The sequence below is a fragment of the Ascaphus truei genome, chromosome 3, assembly GCF_040206685.1.
Source record: "Ascaphus truei isolate aAscTru1 chromosome 3, aAscTru1.hap1, whole genome shotgun sequence".
Classification (NCBI taxonomy): domain Eukaryota; kingdom Metazoa; phylum Chordata; class Amphibia; order Anura; family Ascaphidae; genus Ascaphus; species Ascaphus truei.
Genome location: NC_134485.1, coordinates 87,880,125 through 87,907,409, shown reverse-complemented (window position 1 = coordinate 87,907,409; position 27,285 = coordinate 87,880,125). Strand labels below are relative to the sequence as shown.

At 47.1% G+C, this 27,285-nt stretch overlaps 1 protein-coding gene across 12 annotated transcripts in view; it reads right to left on the bottom strand.

Annotated features, from left to right (window-relative positions):
• The window catches only part of TSPOAP1 (TSPO associated protein 1), a 125,081-nt gene extending 109,437 nt beyond the window's left edge, over positions 1 to 15,644 (bottom strand). For 3 of the 12 annotated variants that reach the window (XM_075594542.1, XM_075594551.1, XM_075594553.1), the window contains exon 1: positions 15,487 to 15,641. The gene's annotated coding sequence lies outside the window, so the exon portion shown is untranslated. The other 9 variants (XM_075594547.1, XM_075594550.1, XM_075594548.1 and 6 more) reach the window with 7 other exon arrangements.
• Positions 15,645 to 27,285: the final 11,641 nt, after the last annotated feature.

Sequence of the window (27,285 nt, the reverse complement as noted above, 5' to 3'; positions counted from 1 at the left end):
CCACATAGACAAGCCTGAAATCACACAACCACTCCTTGCTATACTGGATTCTCTCTTCAAATCCCAGCAGAATTCAATCTTCTGGCATCCTTCCTGACCTTTTCAGTGACCATGCAATAGTGTACTGTGGAAAGAAAATTAAACCACCCCAATCAAGCCCTAAAGTTCTCCTCACTAGAACATTTAGAAACTTTAACCCACAACAGTTTCTGGCTGACCGTTCCAACTGCCCTGGGTACAGAATCGACTTAATTCCCGACACCAGTTCTGCGCTCGACTATTTCCAATCCGAGTTCTTAAAACTCTGTGATACCCATGCTCCACTACACAGAATAAGAGTACGGGGGCCCACCTTCCGTGGGTTACAACTGCTCTTATAGCACTCTACCATTTCAGGGATGACTTGTGGAAAAGCTACAAAGTAACTGGCACCACCAAGGATCTTAATAACTACAGATTCCTGCGGAATATGTGCACAACGCAAACAAGACACAAAAACGCACAATATAGCTCTGACAAACTTCGAAGGAATACATCAAACACAGCTAACTTCTGGAAGGTTATCCACAATATATTCCAGCCTTCTAGCCATCATCAACCAAGTAATATCACTAAGGAGGATATTATTCGGACAAATCCCACTGACATTGCATATGCATTCAATGATTGCTTTGTGGGATGTGCTACTAACTTATTAGTGAAACACAACCCAAACAACAAACATGAACCTCATTCTGAGAGAACCCCTATAGCCCCACCCTCTCCCAACACTGCCCAATTTGTCCCAGTATCAGAAGAGAAGATTACACAAGCGCTCCTCAAATTAAAAATAAGCAGCCAATGTGGACCTGACATACTGCAATCTAAGTTCCTAAGACTCGGTGCCCCCGCCATTGCCAAACCAATTGCTTCAATAGTCAACTCTATTCTGTCTGCAGGCAATATCCCTAAGACCTGGAAAACTGCCAGAGTTGTCCCAATCTTTGAAAGTGGGGGCAAAAACACTGTCTCAAACTACAGGCCAATCTCTCTTCTCCCAATACTATCCAGTCATGGAAAAATGTGTTCACACCCAATTAAGCGATTACTATACCAAGACAGATTTCCCTAGCCAATTGCAATCTGGCTTTCGCCCCCAACACTCCATGGTAACAACCCTGCTAAAAGTTTACAAATGAGATCCAGTGTGGAATGGAACTGGGACAACTCACTGGTGCAATATTCCTAGATTTTGCAAAGGCTTTTGATACTGTTGATCATGCTATCCTACTTAACAAGCTACAGTGCTCTGGAAAAGGGAAGCATGCTTTAAACTGGTTTCAGTCCTACCTATCAGGTAGATCCCAACATGTGTATCTCACGCTCTAACTCCAACCCCTTGAATATCACCTGTGGTGTTCTGCAAGGCTCTGTTCTGGGGCCCTACTCTTCTCCATGTTCATTGATGATCTTCCTACAGCTTGTAAGGCAGCTTCAATACACATGTATGCAGATGACACAATCTTATATACACACAGCCCTAACCTCTCCGAACTTGAACACATACTTCAATCTGACTTTTTGAGACTTCAAAATTGGATTTTCCAAATTAAACTGTTTTTAAACACTGACAAAACTATAACAATTGTATTTGGGACCAAGGCTAATTTTTTTTTTCTCCAATGACTGAGCTCCAGATCAGAACCAACGCTAATACCACCGTAACTCCTGTTACTAGTTTTAAATACTTGGGCATATGGTTTGACTCCCATTTAACATTTGGGATACACATTGATACCCCAACATCCAAAACTTATGCCAAAATAGGTGTACTTTATAGGAACAAATCCTCACTAAGTCTGCTGGTCAGAAAGCGTATCGCACAGCAGATGCTAATGTCAATTATCGACTATAGGGGCATAGTATACGGCTCGGCACCCCAAACACACCTTAGCAAACTTGATACCCTCTACAATTCAATACAGTATGTTGTTTTGTTCTCCAATGCAACTACAACACACATCAATGCGAAATGCTCAAAGAACTAGATTGGTCATCATTTGATTCTATGCGCAAAGTTCATCTTTCCTGTCTTGCCTTCAAATACTTTCTGGGAAACCTACCCATCTATCTGAACAAGCTCCTCACCCCCACCACATGCAGTACTTATCATCTGAGATCTGACTCCAAAAGACTGTTCATGGTCCCAAGGTTCAGCAAAGGATCCGGCCGTTCCTCCTTCTCTTACCGTGCACCCGAAAACTTGAACAATCTACCGGAGACTTTCACAGCCATCACCAGTCTTCAGCTCTTTCAAAACTAAAGCTGTCTCACATTTTAATCTGGTCTGTAATTATTACATACGCCTATAATATATATTATCTTTAACTATGCATGCAATGTCTTGTATATAATGTATATACAGAGTAGGACCTAAGTCCTATATATAATGTATACCCTACATATAATGTATAACCTGTTCACTTACGTAATCATGTATTATTTGTCATCATAGCTCTATGCCCAGGACATACTTGAAAACGAGATGTAACTCTCAATGTATCACTTCCTGGTAAAACCTTTTATAAATAAATAAAGTATTTTATTTGCTGCTTGTTTTTTTATTTGTAGCTTGCCATTGACTGCCATTGTAGCAAACCGCTAAGGTGATTAAGAAGTAAGCGGCAAGTAGTTCGTTTTTTGTTTTTTTTACTGTTGGTGCCCACTGAAGAAGAGGAAGACGAAGAGGACAAGGATGGCCTTCATCCTGGCTGAGGTAAGTAGAACTTGAATTTACTATATGCTAGCTGGGTAATGTTTTGGTTATGTTTTATTTTTTATTGGGCACATTAGCTATTATCCAGATATGGATAATAGGGATTTTGCCCATTACTGTACTATATGTGTTGGGAGGGGGGGAGTGTTGTTCAATGTATTGTATTGATGTTTGTATTGAAAGGTTTATTGGGAGCAGGAGGTGGTGGATGAAGGGGGTAGTTGCCCCAGGGTGGGTGGTTATGTCTCTGGGGTGGGTAGTGGGAGTTAACACTTTCATTACCATAGTGGTTACTACCGCCAAGGTAATGAAGAGGCTAACCCCTCCCGCAACCTTCCCGGTAGCCCTAACCACCCACCCTGGGGCAAATACCCCCTTCACTCACCCCCTCTACCCCCAATAAACCTGGTAGTCTGGCTTAACTGCTGAAGTTGCTTTTATTTTAATAATATATTATTGTAGCAGGGGTCTCCAGAGCGGAACCGCATTGATTTCAGGTCTGGGGACCCCCTGGTCCCGAGTTACTCTCCCGTTATGGGGTGCCGGTTCCCTCTGCTTTGCTTAAATCTCCCGATCACGTGGGCCATGATGTGGGAAAATTTAAACATGGCTGCTGGGATACCGTCCCCCAATAACGGGGCCTGCAACTCGGAAAGCAGGGGGACCCCGAACCTGAAATCAATGCGATTCAGCTCCGGAGACCCCCTGCTACAATAATATGTTATTAAAATAAAAGCCCCGCAATCCCGTTAGAGGCGCGCAAGTAGATTGACTGATTCAGTCTCTCTCTTACTGCGCATCTCTTACAGACAGGATTCACACAGCGCGAGTCCCATTCAAACGCAGGGACCCCCGCTGTGTTAATCCGATGGGCAATTACAGCCTGCTATGGACTATCTAGTGCAGTGATTCTCAACCTTTTTTGTTTGGAGGAACCCTTGAAGTTTTTAGAAAAATCTTGGGGAACCCCTATCTGGCTGACACATATTAGGTTAATTTCACACATCACTGGCCCCCTTTATTTTCCACCCTCTACCCATGTATTTCTCTCCCCTCCGTCTCACTCACTCTCCCCCCTCGCATGTATATCTCTCCCCTGCGTCTCACGCTTACTCCCTCTTTTCCTCACTCACTCCCCCCCTCTCACTCGCCCTTACCTTCCATCAATTACCCCATTCACACAATCCCCCCCACAAAATACATACCAAAAAAAACCACCCCACTAAATACATGTAACCCCACCCCGCAATACATAATAAAAATACCCGCCCCCACCAATACATATAAAAAATGCCCCCGCCAATACATATTAAAAATGCCCCCTCAATACATATATTTTTGAAGTGAAACTTCTTTAGTGGCACCTCATTCGTAATGGGACAAAAATGGATTGTGGAGACAGAAAATGAAACGGATGTGACGTCAAAGTGCTGACATCAAAGTGCTGGCAGTTGAGGCCGGGCTGCCGCCGGCGGCGCTCCTAACCGCCGCCGTTCCCTCCACACGGCCGCTTACATGCGGCGGCGCTAGCCGCCGGCGCCTCTCCCCCCCACCCGCTCAACATTTACTCGCCGCCGCCACAGCTCCTAACGAGCGCCGCTCCCCCCACCCGCTAGCCGCCGGCGCCGCTCCCCCGCACCCGCTCAAAATTTAATCGCCGCCGCCACTCCTAACGCTCCCCCACACCGGACGCCACGGCTCGGAGACCCGGTGCCGGACCGCAGCCCGAGGAGATACCGGTGCCAGACCGCAGCCCGAGGAGATACCGGTGCCGGTACTGATCAGTGGGAGCGGGGAATGCCGCACGTGGGAGGAGGCGCTTGTTCCCACACCGGTGACTGGAGGGAGGGGAGGACCGGCCGCTTTGGTGGTGGGGGGTGGGAGGAGTCATGCGGTGTAGAAGTTGAGAGGAGCAGGGATAGAGTGGTAGGTTTAGCAGGCTGATGGATTGATAGGGAGAAGGAGTGGCTCAGTGAGTAAAAGACACTGACTGACACTGAGATTGTTGCACGGGAACCTGGTTCAATTCCCGGTGTCGGCTCCTCGTGACCTTGGGCAAGTCACTTTATCTCCCTGTGCCTCAGGCACCAAACACATAGATTGTAAGCTCTACAGGGCAGGGACCTGTGCCTGCAAAATGTCTCTGTAAAGCGCTGCGTACAATTAGCAGCGCTATACAAGAACATGCTATTATTATTATTATTATTATACAGGGGGAGTGAGGAGAGAGAGGTGCAGGGTGATAGAGAGAGGGGGGGAGGTACAGAGGTAGAAGACCAGACAGTACCTGACATGGAGAGCAGGGCAGTGAGTGCCGGGCCGAGCAGCCAGCAGAGGCCGTGGTACAGGTGAGCTGCAGCGGGAGCCCCCCCGCATGGTGTCGGAGCTGAGAGGCTGTGCTGGGGTCGGTGTTGGGTCTGTGGGGTCTGTGCCCCTGTTCTGTAACACACACTGACTGACACACAGCGCTCTGTGCACTCTCACCGAGCAGCAGCGCCCGCCTCGCTGCTATTGGCTGAGATATGCTCGGGATCACAGACACCTGTCATTGATCTGCAGCCTGCGACATGGGGACACACACTGATACACACACACTGACTGACACACTGACTCACTGACACACTCACTGACACACACACTGACTCACTGATACACACACACAGCCACACAGACTCACTGACACACACACACACAGACTCACTGGCACACACTGACACACACACACACACACTGACTGAAACACACTGACACACACACAGACTCACTGATACACACACACACACAGACTCACTGATACACACACAGACTCACTGATACACACAGACTCACTGACACACACACACACACAGACTCACACACTCACACACACACAGACTCACACACACACACAGACTCACTGACACACACACACACACACACACACACACACAGACTCACTGACACACACACACACACACCGACTCATTGACACACACACACACACAGACTCACTGACACACACACACACACTGATTGACTGACACACACACACACTGACTGACACACACACACACACTGACTGACACACACACACTGACTGACACACACACACTGACTGACACACACAGACACTGACTGAAACACACAGACACTGACTGAAACACACACACACACACACACACACACACACTGACTGACACACACACACTGACTGACACACACACACTGACTCACACACACACTGACTGACACACACACACTGACTGACACACACTGACACACCACACAAACACACACACACACACACACACTGAATGACACACACAGACTGACTGACTGACACACACAGACTGACTGACTGACACACACACACAGACTGACTGACACACACACACAGACTGACTGACACACACACAGACTGACTGACACACACAGACTGACTGACACACACACAGACTGACTGACACACACACAGACTGACTGACACACACACAGACTGACTGACACACACACAGACTGACTGACACACACACAGACTGACTGACACACACACAGACTGACTGACACACACACAGACTGACTGACACACACACAGACTGACTGACACACACACAGACTGACTGACACACACACAGACTGACTGACACACACACAGACTGACTGACACACACACAGACTGACTGACACACACACAGACTGACACACACACAGACTGACACACACACAGACTGACACACACACAGACTGACTGACACACACCCACTGACTGACAAACATTGACTGACTGACTGACTGACACACACACGCACACACACACACACACACACACGGAATTCCCAGTTACTATAAATATAGAAGTGCAAATAGCTAAAACACGTGTTCTAAGTCAAACTTCTTTGCGTTTTGGCACTGAAATTGTATTTTTTATTAAATATATCATTCTTACAAATACAATTTCTGTGACAAAACAGTGACAAAAGACAAAGAAGTTTCACTTACTATGCGCGTGCACTCAGCACACAGCTTTTTTTTTTTTTTTTAAATCGGGCCGCACGGGTAAAATCATCACTATATCTCCCCCAGCACCCCTCATCATCATCCTCATATATCCCAAAGCAGCCTTCATCATCATGCTCTATATATCACCCCCAGCACCCTTCATCATCCTCTATATATCTCCCCCAGCACCCCTCATCATCCTCCTCCTCCTCATATACCCACCACCCTGCATCTCACGTCACCCCACCACATCTCACATCACTCTCCCCCCTGTATCTCCCTCCTCCTGTAGCTCACAAGCCACCACGGATCTCCCCCCACTGCACTCACCACTCAACCCTCATACCGATCCCCCATCCCAGCACACTACTACAGCAGGCCATGTTCTGCAACGCCCCCCCTCCCCATGCTGGTAATGCTACGGTGCTACCGATCCTCCATACCATCCCACCTGCCTACCTCAGGCGGTGGTGGCAGAAAGCGGCAGGCAGGAGGCTTGAGGCGGCGGGCGGGAGGCTAGAGGCGGCGGGCGGCGCTGTAGCTAGCAGCAGGCACCGGAAGTGCCGGACTGATAGAGCGCGCTCCTACAGAGGAGGACGGGAGCCAGGGGGAGAGCCGTCGCGGGCCGCAGTGAGAACGGGCAGCTCGGCGGAAACCCCTGGGACTGCTCCACGGAACCCCAGGGTTCCGTGAACTCCTGGTTGAGAATCACTGATCTAGCGGAATATCCGCGAGATGCTCAGGGATTTCCCTCAAACATTGGCTACAACCGGCAGTTTCATCTGTATCATTTGCACTGTACTCCTTTGTGCCCTTTTTCTGCTGTATTCTATTAGGCCGTGTCCATGGTTATCGCGCTCGCGGCGCAATCACAATGTTGTGCCTCTATGAGGCTGTCCTGAGAACGTGCGACCACAATCTCCGGCACTCGCGATGCGTGAGGGCGAACCAGCTCTGGTGACATCATGTTCACTCCCATGACACGCCGCCTCATCGCGTCCAATTAGAGGGCACAAATCGCTCAAGCTAAAGGCAAGCGTGAAGCCACTCGGACACGACCTTAGAGAAGTTGGGAGATTGGGCTTGTGAGCTACACTAGGATCCAGAGGAACAAAAAAATTATAATTTTAGGATTTTATTTCACAATTTAATATTTGAATACCCTATGCAAAATGTGCGCTCTTTTTTTGCATTCAACTGTATAACTAAAGATGAAAGAAAATGTAACTGCAATATGGTGAAGAAGGCTATCAAAGATAATAAAAGCTTAAAGACGATGCAGCGACTTATAACTGGGAAGAAGCAAATCATCGCACTCAAACAAGACAATGGATCAACAATAAACAACGGAGTTGAGGAATTCTACATGATATTGTACAAGAAAACGGATAACAGGGCATAAACCAGCAGAGGAAGAAATCCCCAATGATGTATCATGAATCCTCCCAAAAGTGTCAAAAGCAATAAAATCCATGAAGAATGGGAAAGCCCTCACCCTCAGGGAAGATGGAAAAGAAAAACCTTCCAAAATTCATTACAGGCATACCCCACATTAACGTACGCAATGGGTCCAGAGCATGTATGTAAAGCGAAAATGTACTTAAAGTGAAGCACTATCTTTTTTTCCACTTATCGATGCGTGTACTGTAATCGTCATATACGTGCATGACTGATGTAAATAACGCATTTGTAACAGGCTCTATAGTCTCCCCGCTTGCGCACAGTTTCGGTACAGGTAGGGAGCCGGTATTGCTGTTCAGGACGTGCTGACAGGCGCATGCCTGAGCTGCTGTTTGCCTATTGGGCGATATGTCCTTACTCGCGAGTGTACTTAAAGTGAGTGTCCTTAAACCGGGATATGCCTGTACATGCTGCTTGAAGAACAGGAAAATTCTAGAACAATGAAGAAATGTCATAGTTATCCTCATCCACAAGAAAGGAGACAAAGACCACCTCAAGAACTACAGACTAATCAGTCTACTTCCAGTCACGGACAAGATTGTTATGAAGATACTAATCGACTGCAACAGACCCTGGACTAGAGAAGCACGATTTCAGAGTGGATACAACACAATGGACCACATCCAAGTCGTACACTCAGTATCACAAGTACACTGCCTAAGGCTGGCGCTTATAGTGCCGTCGCCGGCGACAGCGACGTCACGCTGCGGTCACTAGAAAAACCAAATTGATTTGGCTTCCAGCGATCACGACCAAGCGAGGCGACGGCGGCAATACATTTGGTTTGCTGCAGCGTCGCTGGCACTATAAGCGCAACCTAAGCATCCTCCCTCACAATATAGCTAAAACCCGTTGTTTTTTTCCTCCATAACATTGCAAAGATACGCCCTTTCCTGTTTCACTCTACTGCTAAAACTAACACAGGCCCTCATTCTCTCCCATCTTGACTATTGTAACCTAATGTCTGGCCTTCGTGCCTCTCACCTGTCTATCCTAAACGCTGCTGCTAGAATCACTTTACTCTCCCCTAAATCTGTCTCAGTGTCTCTTCTACTGAAAACCCTCTCCTGCATCTATTAAATACAAAATGGTCCTCCTCTCTTGTAAGCCTATACACTCCTTACATCTCAGCCCCAATTTCGCTATTCACCATCACCCACTCTTGTGTTCTGATCAAAGATGTCTTCCATCTACCCCTTTTGTATCTAAAGCCCCCTCCGCCTAAAACCTCTCACTGCCCCACACCTGTGGAATGCCCTTCCCCTCAATATCAGACTAGCACCATTTCTCTCCACCTTTAAGACCCATATTAAAACACACCTCTTTAACAAAGCATATGGGTAGCTCCGTTGGCAGATACTATACATCTTATAGGCATTGACCTTCACCCCTTGCAGACACTAACCAAAACACCCTCCTACTGTATCTAAGTTCTCCCTCCTTACCACTTAGATTGTAAGCTCTGTGGGTCAATGGCTCCTTTTCTTAATGTAATTTATGTCTGAAGCACTTATTCCCAGTATGGGTTATATCAGGGGTGTGCAAACTGGGGGGGGCCGGCGGTTGCAGAGGACCCGCGCTCTTCCCCAAGGAATTTAAATGAAATGCCGAATGATCACGAGGCCTCTACAACTATCCTTACCTTGTCTTCGGTGACGCGTTGCCATGGCAAGGTGGCATCACGTGACCCCCGCAGCTTTATTTGACGCGGAGACAAGGTAAGGGAGGTGGGCGTGAGCAGGAAAGGAAGCAGGTAGGGGGGCGCAGCGGGGCAAGATTGCGCACCCCTGGGTTATATCACAGTAACGTGTATTACTGCTGTGAAGCGCTATGTACATGGATGGCGCTGAATAAAGATACACATAAATAAAGTGATTTCCCGAAATAATGAATGTGATCTACTACTCAGCTGAGGATTCGTAGATCTCCGCGGTTTTAAAGGCATTAACACGATAAAGTGTCCATTGATACAAGGAACATTTCCAAGAATGCCACAACAACCATTAGATTACATGAATATACAAGCATGATAAGGATCAGCGAGGGAGTGTGACAGGGAGACACCATGTCCCCAAAGCTTTCGCAGCAACACATGAAGAATTGTTCAGGACATTAAATTGGTAAGAAAAGGGAACCAAAATCAACGGTGAATATTTGGGTCACTTACGATTTACAGATGACATTGTTATTTGTGCACACGTCCAGAAAATCTCCAGCACCAAACCAGAGAACTCATTAAAGAAAGATGGTGGTCCTCCATATGAATCAAGACCACAGTGATGGTCAATTCTAAGATTGAAATAAATGTATTTGAACTAGAAAGTGAAGACTATATCTACAATGCACAAGTATTACTAGATGTAATCCTTCACATTAAATTGATAGGAGAATGAAGATGGGATGGAGCACATCTGGAAGAAACAAGACAATCTTACAAGGGAACCATCCACTGTGCCTCAAAGGGAAAGTGTTTGACCAGTATACTGCCTGGGCTTAAGTACAGATGTGAAACTTGGACATTAAATGCGAAGATAATTCAGAAGCTTCTAACAACTCAAAAGCATTATGGAGAGTAGTACCAAAAGAAACAGGAAAATGAATGGGTTGGGAAACAAGAAACTGTATGTGACATGATCACAAAAGTGAAGAATTTAAAATGACAGTGGGACGGATATATCGCAAACAGAAATTACCATCGTTGGACAGGGATAGTACTCGACTGGATTCCAAAAGGATATCAAAAGACCAAGATGATGACCAGAAGTAAGATGGGAGAAAGACATTTTAAAAAATGTGTTGGAGCAAAGTGGAGAAGGCTTGCAAGAGCAGTGCCTGGAAGATAATTGGGGAGACCTTCACCCAGCAATGGATTGACACGGGCTGTTGAGGATATACGTGCACACGTGTGTGTGGCCCTTGAACTATAGCAGGCATAATATGTTAAAGATCACTGTACAGTATATGTTCTATCCCAGTAGTTTTCAACATGTGCATTCCTGGTGTTTAAGGGGAGCCTTCCAGAGGGTAAATTAGTAACGGCAGCTGTTTTACGGTTAAGGACCCAATAATTAAAATGTTTAATAAATTGAAACAGCTACTAAATGTTGCACATTAAAGGTAAGTTGATCATGTGATCACTCCAGCGGCCCAGACAATTTGTTGATATGTTGAGTGGGGACAGGGAAAAACTGGTGGGTCAGCGATAGATGGGAATCGCACTTTTAAAAAGTTGAAAGCCACCACTCCAGCTGTTAATATCTGTACAGCAAATACAAATGTCACTTGTGAACACATTCACATGTCTCAGACAGCTCTGCCACCCTGCTTTTCCACATTATCTCTTAGCATAGCATTTCCACTGCAGCCAGGGATTTGGGGAAATGACATGCAAATGAAAAGCATGGAGGCAGACCCGTCTGAGACGTGAAGATTTTCACAAGGGATATTTTTATTTGCTGCACACTGTATGGTGGAGGATTTGTGTTACTTTTTTATCCACCATACCTTATTTATTTGCGTGGTTAATATCTGTAGTAATTCTAACATTACCCACATGGGGGCGGTATTAGGTGGCAATAGCCCTTAGATTGTAGTAACCCTGCAAACCTGTGCTGCTCAAATGAAAATCATTACTTTGAGATGTGGTGTAATATAGGGGCTGTCCCTCCTGAGACCAAAAAATCAACTAGTGACAGTGACATGTTCAATAGGTTCAATGTACTCTAGGTAATTGACACCCTTTTAAAACAAATCAGAAAAGTAAGTATTTTTAAAATGCTAATCTCTCCGTAGTAACCAAACGCTTTGGAGTTCTTTACAGTCTTGACCCAATCTCTTTCATAAAAAGAGAGTAAACGATTGCATATACAGGCATACCTCGCATTAACGTACGCAATGGGACCGGAGCATGTATGTAAAGCGAAAATGTACTTAAAGTGAAGCACTACCTATTTCCCACTTATCGATGCATGTACTGTACTGCAATCGTCATATACGTGCATAACTAATGTAAATAACGCATTTCTAACAGGCTCTATAGTCTCCCCGCATTGCGCACAGCTTCGTTACAGGTAGGGAGATGGTATTGCTGTTCAGGACGTGCTGACAGGCGCATGCGCGAGCTGCCTTTTGCCTATTGGGCGCTATGTCCTTACTCACGAGTGTACTTAAAGTGTGTGTCCTTAAACCGGGGTATGCCTGTATACTGTACTGCCCAATTCTTTTCTGTGTGGAGGAAGGGAGGGTGTTTTTACTTAATGGCTTTGGCGGATCCCCATAGAGTTCAACTATGCAAATCCATTTGCCAGTAAATTAATCCTTAAATCATGTTAAAAATCATGATTTTAATTTGTAGCTTCTGAGCTTACCATGGTAACCTTTAGACTGGACTGGGCTCTGGGTTGGGCTCCATTTTTACCTCCCCGGACACTCCATATTTAAAACCGCTTGTATCTCCTGAACAGCATAAGGCTGCGCTTACAGTGCCGGCCGGCGACGGTCGCTGGAAAATCAAATAGAGATGACTTCCAGCGATCGCGACCAATACGTCGCTACGTCGCGTTGCACTTACTATAAGCGCACGCGACAGCGGCAATGCATTTATTTTGCCGCGACGTCGTTGTCGCCGGCACTATAAACGCAGCCTAAGGCTGTGGCCAGACCGTGACGTCATGTGCTCTGCGCGGCCGGGCGATTTCTGGCCAGCTAGTTGCGCGTGAGGCGGGGGCGTGTCAGGGGACGCGGCCATGATGTCACGGAGCTGGTTCGCCCTCAATGGGCGAACCGCTCACGTGACGTATCAGTGAGCAGCCAAATCAAATTTGGTTGTCTCGCCAAGCAGCAAGCACACAGGCGTGCAATTTTATTTATTTTTTTTCATTTAAAGGGAGGGGGGGGGGGGAGATTGGTGCATTAAAGTCAGTTATGAATACGAAAGGTTGTGGGTTTCCCCAGTGCCTCTGTCGAAAGTGCATACAGGCAGGGAGGCTACTGATAACATATAAAAATATACCTGTAAATGGTCAAATTACATACGGAGCAAACTCCGAAACAATAACTTATATTGTACAGATTGTCAACTAAATACAGTATACCGGCAAGTCTCTTATTTGCATGAAGCGTCTGATTCACTAAACATATCAGGAGGGGAAAGACAGCAGGTCTACAATAAGTGTTGATTTGAGAATACTGTACGTAATAATGTAGAACGGTCTTCAATTAAAATTTGAGTAAGTAGCTGCAGTTTGCAGGGGATTAAACTTTCTAGACAATTTTACAGTATATCCATAGAGAAGGCAACTGGGTTTTATAGAAGGGATCCTCATTCATGGATATATATTGTGATACCTGAAACAAAAGAATTTCAAATGCCATAACCATGCCTGGATTTAATCAGAATATGGCCAAGCCAGTGGAGAAAAAAAAAAAAAGAGAGAGAACAGGATCTCTTTGCCTCATAAACAACCTTCTCTTTATACACCCACATTAGCAACAACATAGCTTTGACCAGATTATGATCCTGAAAACGTTGAAAGAAGATGTGTGTTGCCAGAAAAGTGTTCAAATAGGGTAAAAATATATAGATGGGGAGAGAGACATGGAGAAGAGCGAGACAGGGAGAAGGGAGACAGCAAAGAGCGAGACAGGGAGAAAAGCAAAGAGCGAGACGGAGAGAAGGGAGAAAGCAAAGAGCGAGACAGGGAGAAAAGCAAAGAGCGAGACAGAGAGAAGGGAGAAAGCAAAGACCGAGACAGGGAGAAGGGAGAAAGCAAAGAGCGAGACAGGGAGAAAGCAAAGAGCGAGACAGAGAGAAGGGAGAAAGCAAAGAGCGAGACAGAGAGAAGGGAGAAAGCAAAGAGCGAGACAGAGAGAAGGGAGAAAACAAAGAGCGAGACAGGGAGAAAAGCAAAGAGCGAGACGGAGAGAAGGGAGAAAGCAAAGAGCGAGACGGAGAGAAGGGAGAAAGCAAAGAGCGAGACGGGGAGAAGGGAGAAAGCAAAGAGCGAGACGGGGAGAAGGGAGAAAGCAAAGAGAGAGACAGAGAGAAGGGAGAAAGCAAAGAGCGAGACAGAGAGAAGGGAGAAAGCAAAGAGCGAGACAGAGAGAAGGGAGAAAGCAAAGAGCGAGACAGAGAGAAGGGAGAAAGCAAAGAGCGAGACAGGGAGAAGGGAGAAAGCAAAGAGCGAGACAGGGAGAAAAGCAAAGAGCGAGACGGAGAGAAGGGAGAAAGCAAAGAGCGAGACGGAGAGAAGGGAGAAAGCAAAGAGCGAGACGGGGAGAAGGGAGAAAGCAAAGAGAGAGACGGGGAGAAGAGAGAAAGCAAAGAGCGAGACAGGGAGAAGGGAGAAAGCAAAGAGCGAGACAGGGAGAAGGGAGAAAGCAAAGAGAGACAGGGAGAAAGGAGAAAGCAAAGAGAGAGACAGGGAGAAAAGAGAAAAAAAAGAGTGAGAAAAGAGAAAAAATAGACAGGGAGAAAGCAGCTGTGAGAAGTGCAGGTTGCTGGTGCAAACTCCCTCTTCTGGAGCAGAATTGAACAATAAACGAGCAAATAAATTAGAAGCAAATATGTAAATAAGAAGCCAAATGTAAGCCTCATCCCACCCCCCACTGATAGCACTGCCTAGTTACTGCCGCCCCACAGCTTTTATACAGGCCGTCCTCGGTTATCCAACGGAATACGGTCTGGAAGTAGCGTTGGATAGTGAGACCGTTGTAACGTGAGCCCCATGTTAATCAGTGGCGGTGAGCGTTGGATAACGCATTCAGGCGTCGGGTATACGCATTCCCACGCCGAAAACGGCCCTTATGGTTGCATTGTAAAGCGTTGGATATGCCATGCGTTTTAAAGTGAAACGTTGGAGAGCGAGGACTACCTGTATATAGAAACCTACACTTCTAAAAAGGGAATTTCTGGCAGAAAGGCTCTGCCCTTAGTAATTTGACCACAACAATATGGCTTCAAATCTTTCTAAAATACGCTAACAAATGTTTGCCCCGATGTTTGATAAATGGAGATGTATTTATTTTATTATAAATCAGACACAGTAACACTATTTTTTATGTACTTTTAAGTACCTGGTTAGACTGAAATACAGGCCTACAAGGAATTGTGTATAATACACACACACACACGTGCATGGAGATTACTGATAAACCCCAATATTACCATCAGGTTTATTATACCTAAAGGCCTCACACTGAGACGGGGTTTGCTGCATCTATGGGTATAACGACTATAGCTATATGTTTATAGATACATATAATGTATGCTCATAATGATCATCACTATATACCAGCTGCCGTGACGTCCTCTGTCACCGGAGATCATTTCCCGCTCTCACTCACCGATCCCTCCCCCCACCAAGCGCGCTCACGGCGCCCAACCAACGGAAACCAACTGATCCGCCAGAGCGCGCCGCCGCTTTGTCCATTCCCGCGCACCTGAGACTGACAACTCAAGGCTTTGCTTTCAACCTTTCGCAGCCAGAATTGCAGGTTTCCCTTAACCCTCACCAATCTGTCTGCGAAAGGGTTAAGTCAGCGTGTGAGTGCACGCGCTAACGTCGCCAGCCAAGGGAACGCGTTCTGCGTCTACTACTGTACCTGCCAACCAGCTGTCACTAGCTGAGCGCGGCCTACTGGCGGTGCTCGTGCATTCTGGTATTATGCAGTGCCTTGTGCCTGTAGATGGAGGCCTGTCTCCTCACACATAGGGGACATTGTGATTGGAACGGTTGTTTTGCACATGGTCAAAAAATGCTACACCATTTTTATGCTGATGCTGAAGTAAATAATAATATTAATACTGTGATGTTGATGTTTATGAGTAAAATACGAGAATAAAAGGAATTTTTTTTAAGTATATAGCACCTGCAAGTTTTTGAAGATTTGTGGAAACATTATACACATTAAAAAAAAAATTAAAAACGAGGGGGAAAAAAATGTTATGTTCCCAGAATTTTTGTGGTAGGCATCTGTGGGGTAATGCATCATATAAAAAAAAAAAGATTACATATTAAGAAAAGGTTTATTCAAAGGTGACATTAAAAAGCGTTACTGTATGATGGTAAAAATCAATAAAAATCTGAGTTTAAAAAAAAGCGTTTCAGACTGTTTTATATAATGTTATGAATACTGTTTGTAATCATTTTCGATGAAAAATTCAATAAAAAATACTTGTACGGAAAAAAAAGCGTTTCAGAAAAGAGTATGGGGGACTGCACTTTTAACTGCTTGTTACCACACACACGGCTGTATTCTTTATTTCCTAATAAATCATCAGAATCGGTGTCAAATTCACACCAAGTACTACATGTAGAATATAGATTGTATAGAGTTGGCATTGGCCTGCTTGGGAATGACATGCCCTTCAAATGTGCTTATTTAACAGGTACTATACCTGGTTTCTGTGCCCTGTACCTAGTTTTGCTCCATTAACTCTTTCATGCACTTATGTTGTAATTGTTTGTGGTGGGGGGGGGTTATCAGAAGGGTATAGGGAATTTATCACTACTTGTATACAATTATTACAAATATTTAATCGGTAAGCTGATATTTGCCTATAGTAAGTAAAGAGCAAGTTAAGGTGTCCTTTACAAGGTGCTCACTTGTTCGGATGCTACCCTATTTCCCATTGACGGAGGATCCCAACATGGATCAAATGTTGGAGGGTCTGAAACGATTGCAGAGCTGTCACGGTCGAACCTCCTATCACCGTGAGGTCGGCCCTCTGGAATGAGTGAGAGTTTCTAATAGGCCCAGACACAGATGCTGAGAAGATTAAATGATCCCAAAGAGCTCTAGTGCTGTAAATTACAGTTTTATTGCAACAGATAATAATTACATTTGGGATCTTACTTGATGTTATTACTATTTTGTTAGCCAGCAAGTCCCATTCAGTCCAGCTCCTCTCTAACACCATTTTGCTCATGGTCATCCGCATTTTGCCTGACCATTTCAAGGCTGTGATTGTTAAAACTAACTGACAAAAAATGGTTTTCGTTGAATTTAGTTATTATTAAGCAAAAAAGGGTTGTTTTTGTTCTCTCGTAAAGACAACGCACTTGGGGGGGAAAAAACTACACTTTCTAGACCTGACAGGTACTCACATGCCTGGACTGGTCTATTCTCACTCTTTATCCATAAAACTCCCAGACACTCACCTCAAAAATCTACAATTTCTTAAAAAAAAAAACTTTCTTTAAGCCAATAAATATTTTAATGTGGTCTCATAAACGGCAATTGGAATCTCACTCTCAAAAATCATGGGGGTTTTTTTGTTTGTTTTTTAAAACCAGAATGTAATTTTCTGACCAGAACTGACAAATAACAAAACAAACCTCGGGCGCTAACTCTATGTGGAGTTGATAGGTAATCTTCTCTTCTCCTTAGTGAATCCGCAGCTGTGAGTGTTGTTGCGAACACCTTCTCAGACCCCCTATGGGATCTTTCCTAGATCCCTCAAAAGACAGAGAAAACAGGGAGCAAGGGGGGAGCAGGGGTCAGCAGTGAAACATCATTAAACTCCTGATTGGAGCCTACAAATGTTCACACCCTCAATTACATGAAAGAGGGTGAGACTTATGTAGCCAGGCCTCCCCAGCCTGTCAGCACCCCCCTCACCTTGCTGACGATCGCGGGTGCAGCTGAGTCAAATGGCGGCACCGCCCGGCGGTCACAGGGGTGAGGGCGGTCAGGCCCCCGGCTCGGGGTTGCCGGGGACGCGTGCGGCCGGTTACGAAGGCCGCACGCACGTCACATGGCTCCCGGCGCTCCCGGAGCCGGGTGAGGAGGGCGCCGCCAATGCGCATCAGTTCGCGCATGCGCAGTAAGCCCCCGGCAAGAAGCCTATAGCGAGGGAGCAACCTTGTCTCAGTTACCAATAGACTTCAAGACCACCGAGGTGGATGGGGAACCGTGTATACAGTGCTTTAGTCCCACCTGTGACTGTTCTAGAGGCGCACTGGCGTGGGAACCCAAATGTGATTGCTGCGGTGCAATTTTCTTGATGCCTATTGTACCTCAGTCTACAGAGCCAGCTAAGGAGCCAAGCGAACCATTGGCGGAGAAGAGAGCGACCAACCACTCGTGGTGATGCGCCTGCCGGCGGACCACTCTAGTGAAATCATCGAACCAACTATTTCGGCGGATACAGAGTCTGCTGTGGGCCCGTGTGCCCTAGAGGAGGTGTATCCAGATGTTGCGAACCCTGCTGTGGGCCCGTGGGCCCTAGAGGAGGTGTATCCAGATGTTGCGAACCCTGCTGTGGGCACGTGTGCCCTACAACGGCCAGTCCGGCCTACTACGATGGTACCATCGGTCCTAGGCTTGGGACCCGTACCTAACGAAGACAAGGGTGAGTCGACTGCCCCAGGGGTGTTGGGGGTGAGCCTCCAGGTGACCGCGGAGCATGATAGCTCCTTAAGTCTGGTCACCAGGGCGAATGGCTCCCCTCTGCATCGCGTCCTGGCGGAGGTGTCCTCCTTAGAAGGTAGCTGTCCAGTGGTGTGAGTGGACCCGTACCTACCTGATCGTGTTCCAGATGAAGAGGAACCCATCGCAAGCCAGCGGAGTGGTGAGGAACCTCCTTACTTCACACCGGCTCCTGATCTGAGTGTGAGCCCGTGCGCTCCGACATCAGTGGTCCCAGGACTGGGATCCAATGCTTCCGAGTTTCCAGCAAGTAAGTGGACTGCCCCAGAAGTGCCGGGGGCAGGTCCCGAGACAGCCGAGGTGGGAACTGACAGCGTCCCCGAGGACCTGTTGGCCACCGGGAATCACCGCAGTGGTAAGGTATCTACCCTTTACCCCCTGCCAGGTGACACAGAGACTGTGAGGAAAGAGACATTGTCCATTTCTCGCTTCCCAGTGGAAGCCTCGCCAGTATGTAGGGACAAAGACTGCGTAAAGAGGGATTCAGGGAAAGCTGCCTCCTTTCAGCCCAAAAAGGAGCGCTCCATTCACCACGTAGTGGGCCGCGGGAAAGGTCCTGGCCTCCTGGCCTACCGCATCCATGCCGCGGAGGGCCAGGTAAAGGCCTGGCTAAGAGACGTTGTACTATTCCTTCCACCAGGGGGAGGAAGTAGTACTGAACCGGTGACTGTAACCCCAGAGTGTGCTCAACAGGAGATTTTTCTGGGGGAGGCTCACGGACGCAAAAGTGAGGTACCCCCACCTGATCAGTTAGGGGTACCCCACAAATGGTCTCAGCAAGCAGCTGACGCTCAGCTGGCCTCGGGTATTACTGTGTGTGATATGCCATGTACCCTGATGTTTAAAGACCATGTGATAAGTTGTATTTTCGGTGCAATGCATTTTGCTTATATAACTTTTATGTCGAGTGATGTCGTTCCCCAAGCGGGGACGTTAGATTTTCTACCAGGGGGAGAGTGTATCCAGGTCTCCCCAGCCTGTCAGCACCCCCCTCACCTTGCTGACGATCACGGGTGCAGCCGAGTCAAATGGCGACACCGCCTGGCGGTCGCAGGGGTGAGGGCGGTCAGGCCCTGGCTCGGGGGTTGCCGGGGACGCGTGCGGCCGGTTGCCAAGGCCGCACGCACATCACAGGGCTCCCGGCGCTCCCGGAGCCGGGTGAGGAGGGCGCCGCCATTGCGCATCAGTTCGCGCATGCGCAGTAAGCCCCCGGCGGACCGACAGAGTCGCGCATGCGCCGAAGGTACCCTAGAGCCAGGGAACAGTTGCGTGAGGGCAGGGACCGTACAGGAGAGGTTGCGGCGGCCATTAGGGATTCGCGCAGGCGCAGGGAAGGCGCGCACGCGGCCCCAATATGTTTGCAGCCTCCATGGGACTACAACTCCCATGAGGCTTAGGGCCAAGCACACCAGGTGCCTTAGTGTGGCCAATGAGGGCCCAGGATCTCTAGAGGGAGAAAGGAGATACATTGTTTGGGCTTGTAGCTACGCAGTCAGTTGGAGCAGCGGAGCAGAAGGGGAAGGAAGGGTGCAGGGAGCGAGTGAAGCTCCTGCATCGTGTAAGGCACCCCCTCTCCCAGGTAGGCCCCAACTCCCCACCAGGTTAGTGGGTAATTGATAGGGACGGCCCCAGTTAGGGACCCTGCCCTTAGTGAGTGCTGTCTTGTCAGAGTCACGGCTGTCAGTGCTGTGAGGTCTGACAGGCACAGTGTTTGTGCAGCACGGTTGCTGCACGGACCAAGTAAGTGGCAGTGCGTTACTGCAGGTACTAGTTAGTTAGAGGCAGGACCGGGAAGAGCTAGGGGGGCGAGATAGGCCCCTTAGGTCCCAGGTAGGTCCTCACTCCCCAGTTTGTGGTGCTACAGGGACAGGCCCTAGGTTAGGGACCGTGTCAGGTAGTGCCAGTGTTGGATAGGGATCAGCGGATGCTGCAGTTCCAGTGAAGAGGTCTGGGTGTAAGTCGATACCCAGAGATCAGAGACTATCTCCAGGGTGGGATCGCCCCTGGCGGACCCCAAGCAAGGATTCACCGGACCGGATTAGACGGGATCCAGAACGACTGATCCTTTGTGAAGTTGTTGCTGCTCCGAGCACCGGAGTGCTCGGCAGGTACTATACATATACAAGTGCACCAACGGGCCCTTAGTATAATAGTGACTGCGCAGTCACCCATTGCCTCTCTGCAAGAGTGTGGGACATTGGGTGGGGTTTCTATGGACACTGGGTAGGATCACCTGGTGTTGGGAAAGCGTCCTGTGCGACGCAGTAGTGTCTCCTCTAGAGAGGGACACATGTTATTGGGTGTGATGTTATAACTCTGTGATGTTATGAGTATAATTGTTATGTAAGAGATATCACTTGTTCATTCAGTAAACCTGTTATCCATAATACTGGTGTATGTGGTTTCTGGGTGGGTTCCTATGTTAGGGTCATTCTACATTCCCATAGAATCCTACATAGGTGGAGGCGCTGAAACCGAGATGTTCCAGAGGATTCACCCCAGGCTCTCATTAGCGGAGGCTCAGGCCTCCTGTGAGCCTGCAGGTATACGCACCACACCTGGTAACACTGCATGTTCTATGCACCCACACTATATATGCGATTGGGTGGGGTGGAATACCCGTTACACTTAAAATCCAGCAGTGAGGGTGTTTAAATATAAATATAAATACACTACCTACACGACCATGTGTAAGTACAGGCTCATAATAAGAGGCTACACCTGACAAGAACCCTTTATGAGCCTGTACTTACACATGGCCGTGTAGGTAGTGTATTTATATTTATTTTTAAACCCCCTAACTGCTGGATTTTAAGTCTCACCTTCTTGAGGGTGTGAACATTTGTAGGCTCCAATCAGGAGTTTAATGATGTTTCACTGCTGACCCCTGCTCCCCCCTTCCTCCCTGTTTTCTCAGAACTGACAAATATCACCCCTTTTGGACCTTTAAAGATAAGAGTCTTAATTATTCTATGCACTGTAATCTCAAAGAGTTTAAATGTAACACTCCCCCATTCAGTCCTCACATTGGACTGGAATTCTTTTTGACCGCTAAAAACATTTTAGAATTGCCCAAATCACATGCTTTAGTAACCGACCTTCTTATTAGTTGACTTACTCCCGCTCAGAAATCTCAGGTGGCAAACACTATTTAACGAGTCAGTGCCTGCACTGGATCCTTTGTACTCATGCACTTTAATTACATAGTCTATTTTCAATAGATGGCCAACATCATGGTTCTTATCAAACAATCACTCTCTGAAGAAATAACCATATAAGGTGGTTTATCGGCTGTAGGCAAATTCTGCATCCTGTGTTACTTATCCAGTGATAGAGAACCTGGCTCTGTATTCTTTTTTCTTATGGGTGCAACACAAAAGGGTTACCTGATAAAATAACCCATCTACATCTGCATGGCTTGGAATTCAGTTTCCCTCGCCTAGTATAGTATTTAGGCTTCGGCCTTTACATTTGGGGGATTAAGAAACCTAGAGCACATACATTTTTTTCTTGACTTAAAGGTTTGGGGCTTTAGCTTGGCCAATTTAGATTTGCTCAAAAGTAGGGAAAGGACCCAACAATAGCACTCACAATCCTTGTCCAGATGATAAGTGTATGAGTTAAAAACGTAGTCTTTATTGATCATAAATGTTAAAATAAATGTGGTAGGATATCTGAAAAAGATCCCTAAATATTTAGGGATCTTTATACAGATATATCTTATCAGAGTTAATTGATTCAATTCATCTCAATTAACTTATACTATCGATCCAGGGTAATCACTTTATCCGACACAGGATCAATAGCTTGCGTCCACCATATGTCTATTTTAACCACATTTATTTTAACATTTATGATCAATAAAGACTAAGTTTTTAACTCATACACTTATCATCTGGACAGGGATTGTGAGTGCTATTGTTGGGTCCTTTCCTTACTTTTGAGTATTATCTATACCTTACCCACAGCACCCTCCCTTACCACACCACCACTTTGAGTCACAGTTGAAGCGGGGTATTCTTTTCTGTGTTCTCCAATGGAGATCTAGCCAGGAAATCATTGCTTCCTTCACTGTGCCAGGTCCCGAGAAGAACTATTGAAGCCTGAGGTGTTGCCCATTCACATAGTAATGTGCATGATGTTCAATTCTCCCAATATGTGTGGGAGACTCTCATAATTCACTAACAAATGTATCATTTTTCTACTTTCTAAATAAAGAAAATGTTTCCTCAAAGCAATTGAAGTCAATGGAAGATTAAAGGATCTCCCTCATTACCCTACAAAATATCTCCCTGAGAACAGTTTTCACGTTAGTCAGCACAGCTATGTACATTCAACCTCAGCATTAGGCCGCGATTATAGTGGCAGCGACGGCGCACGCATGCGCACACGCGAACAACAAACCTCTCCTCTATGACGACCATAGTGAGTGCGACCGCGTGCGCGATGAAGCGCGATTCTCGAGAAGACAAACAATTTGGGTTTTGCTGCGCAACAGCCGGTTCACATACGCGGTTCAGCCAATGAGGGTGAACCGCTCACGTGACGTCACGGCCACGCCTCCCAGTTGCCTCTGAACCTAAGTGCAGGTTTGGCGCGAGCAACAGGCGCGCGTTTGTGCAGTATAGGACAGCTTGGGACAGACCCATGGCTACCCTAAATATAATAGAAAGGCAGGGATCTAATGTTGAGGATTCACAACAGATCGGGAAGCGAGCAGACTAGATCGGCCAAGTTCTCTCATCCTTAAGGAGCGGCTCAGTGAGTAAAGACATTGACTGAGAACAATGACACTGAGTTTGCAGCAGGGGAGCCTGGTTCAAAATCCTTGTGTCAACTCCTTGTGACTTTGGTCACGTCACTTTATCTCCCTGTGCCTCAGGCACCAACAAAACTAGATTGTAAACTCTATGGGGCAGGGAGTTGTGTTCTGCAAAAATTATATGTACAGCGCTGTGTACACTGTCAATGATATACACGGGGGAAAAACATTATTATCTGCTGTCAGTTTCTGTATTTCTATCACAGGCTGACTTGAACATGCAGTGCCAGAACTATGGGATTGATGGTGATCCCTAGTACAAGGATCATTTTTGGCCCCCATACCTACGAGGCTAGAGTATATGACCACTAGGTAATAGGCCCCCCTAAAGGCAGTGGACCCTGATAGGGTTGCCAGGTGTCCAGTATTGAACCGGACTATATTTGGACACTGTCCAGTAAAAAAATGACAGGTAATACTAGACATGCATGTGTCCGGTATTACCTCTCAGGACATAGTGAATTGACCGGCTTGGGGGGCCGCGGGATTTCCTCGAGCAGGGAGAGAGCAGGGCTGCTGCTAGGGGGCTGGGCAGCTTCCTCCATCCTGACTGGCTGCATTAGGCCGTGCGTATAGTGCCCGCGACGGGCGACGCGACGGGTGACGTTACCCCTATCGAAAGTTATATTCCGCATTGCATCGCATTGTCACCGTCGCGCTTACTATAAGTGCACGCGGCGGCAATGTATTTGTTTTTGGGCGACATCGCCGTCGCCCGTCGCGGGCACTATACGCACAGCCATACCCAGCAGCAGCCAATCGGGAGGAGGTATCAGGACTCAGGAGCCTGGGGGTTGGGCCAAGGAGAGGAGGAAACAGCATGGAGCAGAGAGAGAGGTCTGTGTGTGTTTTAGTGTGTGTGTGTGTGTGTGTGTGTGTGTGTGTGTGTGTGTGTGTGTGTGTGTGTGTGTGTGTGTGTGTGTGTGTGTGTGTGTGTGTGTGTGTGTTTGTGTGTGTGTGTCTGTCGAGATTGTGTTTGTGTTTGTGTGTCACACCTTTCACCATTGTGTCCAGTATTTTTGGAGAAGCCACCTGACAACCCTACCAGTGTATTGCACCTGCAACTCATGCAACCGGTTAATGTTCCACCACTGTGAACCATTAACAAAATGTTTGCATTGTTCTTGCTACAGGAAAGGCTGAGGGGAGCAGGGCGTTTCCACCGCCCTCCCACAGAGATGAAAGAAATAAAGAAAGCGGGAGTTTTGCAGAGCGGTGCAGGATGAAAAAGTCACATCTTTTAACTTCGTTTTTTTTGTTTCTCTCAGTCTTGTGGTTTCCTGTCCTCTCACTGACAGTGTAAATTAACACGCCTCTCTCTCCAAACCAACAGAGAGAGGAGCCACTTGTGCCTTCGGCATACTCTTTAACCCCTTCACTCACAGAGGGGCCTGCAAGGCATTGCAAAGAGAAATATGTATTTAAAAAAAACCAGTCCTGTTTAAACTCAGCTTTATGTATATCTTTATTTATATAGCGCCATCCATGTACTGTAAATAGCGTTTCACAGCAGTGATACAAGTGACATAATAATATAGCACAAAGAGGGAATAAGCACTTCAGACATAAAAGTAGGAAAAGGAGTCCCTGCCCCGAAGAGCTTACAATCTTATTTGGTTTGTAGAGAGGAGGATAAGAGGGGAAGAAGAGGATGAGAGGAGGAGAAGAGGAGGAGAGAGGAAGAGAAGAGGGGGAGTGGAGGAGAAGAGGGAGAGAGTAGAAGAGGGAGAGAGGAGGAAGAGGGGGAGAGAGGAAGAGAAGAGGGGAGAGAGGAAGAGAAGAGGGGGAGAGAGGAAGGGAAGAGGGGGAGAGGAGGAGAAGAGGGGGAGAGTAAAAGAGGGAGTGTGTAGAAGAGGGAGAGAGTAGAAGAGGGAGAGAGGAGGAGAAGGGGGAGAGAGGAGGAGAAGGGGGAGAGAGGAGGAGAAGAGGGGGAGAGTAGAAGAAGAGGGGAAGAGAGGAAGAGAAGAGGAGGAGAAGAGGGAGAGAGTAAAAGAGGGAGAGAGTAGAAGAAGGAGAGAGTAGAAGAGGGAGAGAGGAGGGGGCGAGAGGAAGAGAAGAGGGGGAGAGGAGGAGAAAAGGGAGAGAGTAGAAGAGGGAGAGAGGAGGAGGAGAAGAGGGGGAGAGGAGGGAGAGAGGAAGAGAATGGGGGAGAGGAGGAGAAGAGGGAGAGGAGGAGAAGAGGGAGAGAGGAGAAGAGGGAGAGAGGAGAAGAGTAGGAGAAGAGGGGGAGAAGAGGGGGAAAAGAGGGGGAGAGGAGGGGGAGAGGAGGAGAAGAGGGAGAGAGTAGAAGAAGAGGGGAAGAGAGGAAGAGAAGAGGAGGAGAAGAGGGAGAGAGTAAAAGAGGGAGAGAGTAGAAGAAGGAGAGAGTAGAAGAGGGAGAGAGGAGGGGGCGAGAGGAAGAGAAGAGGGGGAGAGGAGGAGAAAAGGGAGAGTAGAAGAGGGAGAGAGGAGGAGGAGAAGAGGGGGAGAGAGGAAGAGAATGGGGGAGAGGAGGAGAAGAGGGAGAGGAGGAGAAGAGGGAGAGAGGAGAAGAGGGAGAGAGGAGAAGAGGGAGAGAGGAGAAGAGGGGGAGAAGAGGGGGAGAGGAAGAAAATAGAAGAGTGGGAGAGGAGGAGGAGAAGAGGGGGAGAGAGGAAGAGAAGAGGGGGAGAAGAGGGGGAGAGAGGAAGAGAAGAGGGGGAGAGGAGGAAAAGAGGGAGAGTAGAAGAGGGAGAGAGAAGGAGAAGAGGGGGAGAGTAGAAGATGGAGAGAGGAGAAAATGGGGATAGGTGGAGGGGGAGAGGAGGAGAACAGGGGCAGAGAAGGAGAAGAGGGGGAGAGTAGAAGATGGAGAGAGGAGAAAAGGGGGATAGGTGGAGGGGGAGAGGAGGAGAACAGGGGCAGAGAAGGAGAAGGAGGAGGGGAGAGGAAGGAGAGGGGGAGAGGAGGAGGGGGAGATCGTTGCACATAGTGCGAAGTTGACATAGGTAAAATGATGAGTAAAATTTCAATTTAAAGTGTAGTACAATTACAAGAAGACAAACGGGATGGGGATGCAGCCAGATAGAGGATCATCATGTAGTGAGGGGTGAGATGCGAGACTGCATAGTACAGGCCCTTTTAAATATGGTCACAGTCACAAATGTTCTAAATAAAAATCCCCAAACGCTGCAATTCTTTCATCTCTGCAGCAATCTTGTACATGGCTTCTTGTACATTCGCTTGTAACAAAAACAGTAAAGATTGAATACGCTATATATATTTCAATATATTAAATATGAACGCAATTTAAAACATGAATCAAGCATGGCTTATTTTGCAAAAGATGTTACCGTATATCACTGAAAAATGTAACTATTTTTGCAAATTCAACTGTTGCTAATTTGGGCTTTAAGTAATTTCTAAATATGTATCCCTTACGGGGCAGTCCTACACAGCAGGCAAACTTATCCATTGAATTTCCTAAAAAAGATTTAATCCCCCTTCAAGAAAAATCAGCCCTTATTTGTTTCCCGTGTACAACTGGATGTTTCTGTTGTTTTAGGGTCTTAGGCCGCATCCAGTGTGAAGCTGAGCGCGCGTGCGCGCTCGTGCTCAGCGCAATCATACACATTACGACAATATAAACACACAGATACCCAACAAGCTCTGAGAAACCCCTACCATTACCACATTATATATTTCTATGTATATAAGTGTCAAAAGAAGTGCTAGTGGGCGTGGCTAAATGTATACAACAGAAAACAGACAAAGATGCCCAAAGCTACTTCCAATGTGACAAAAATACACAGTGCAATACCTATATTTAGTTTAACCCTTTGGCCAATGCGTCTTAAGCCTGATGCCCCTTTCAAGCCAT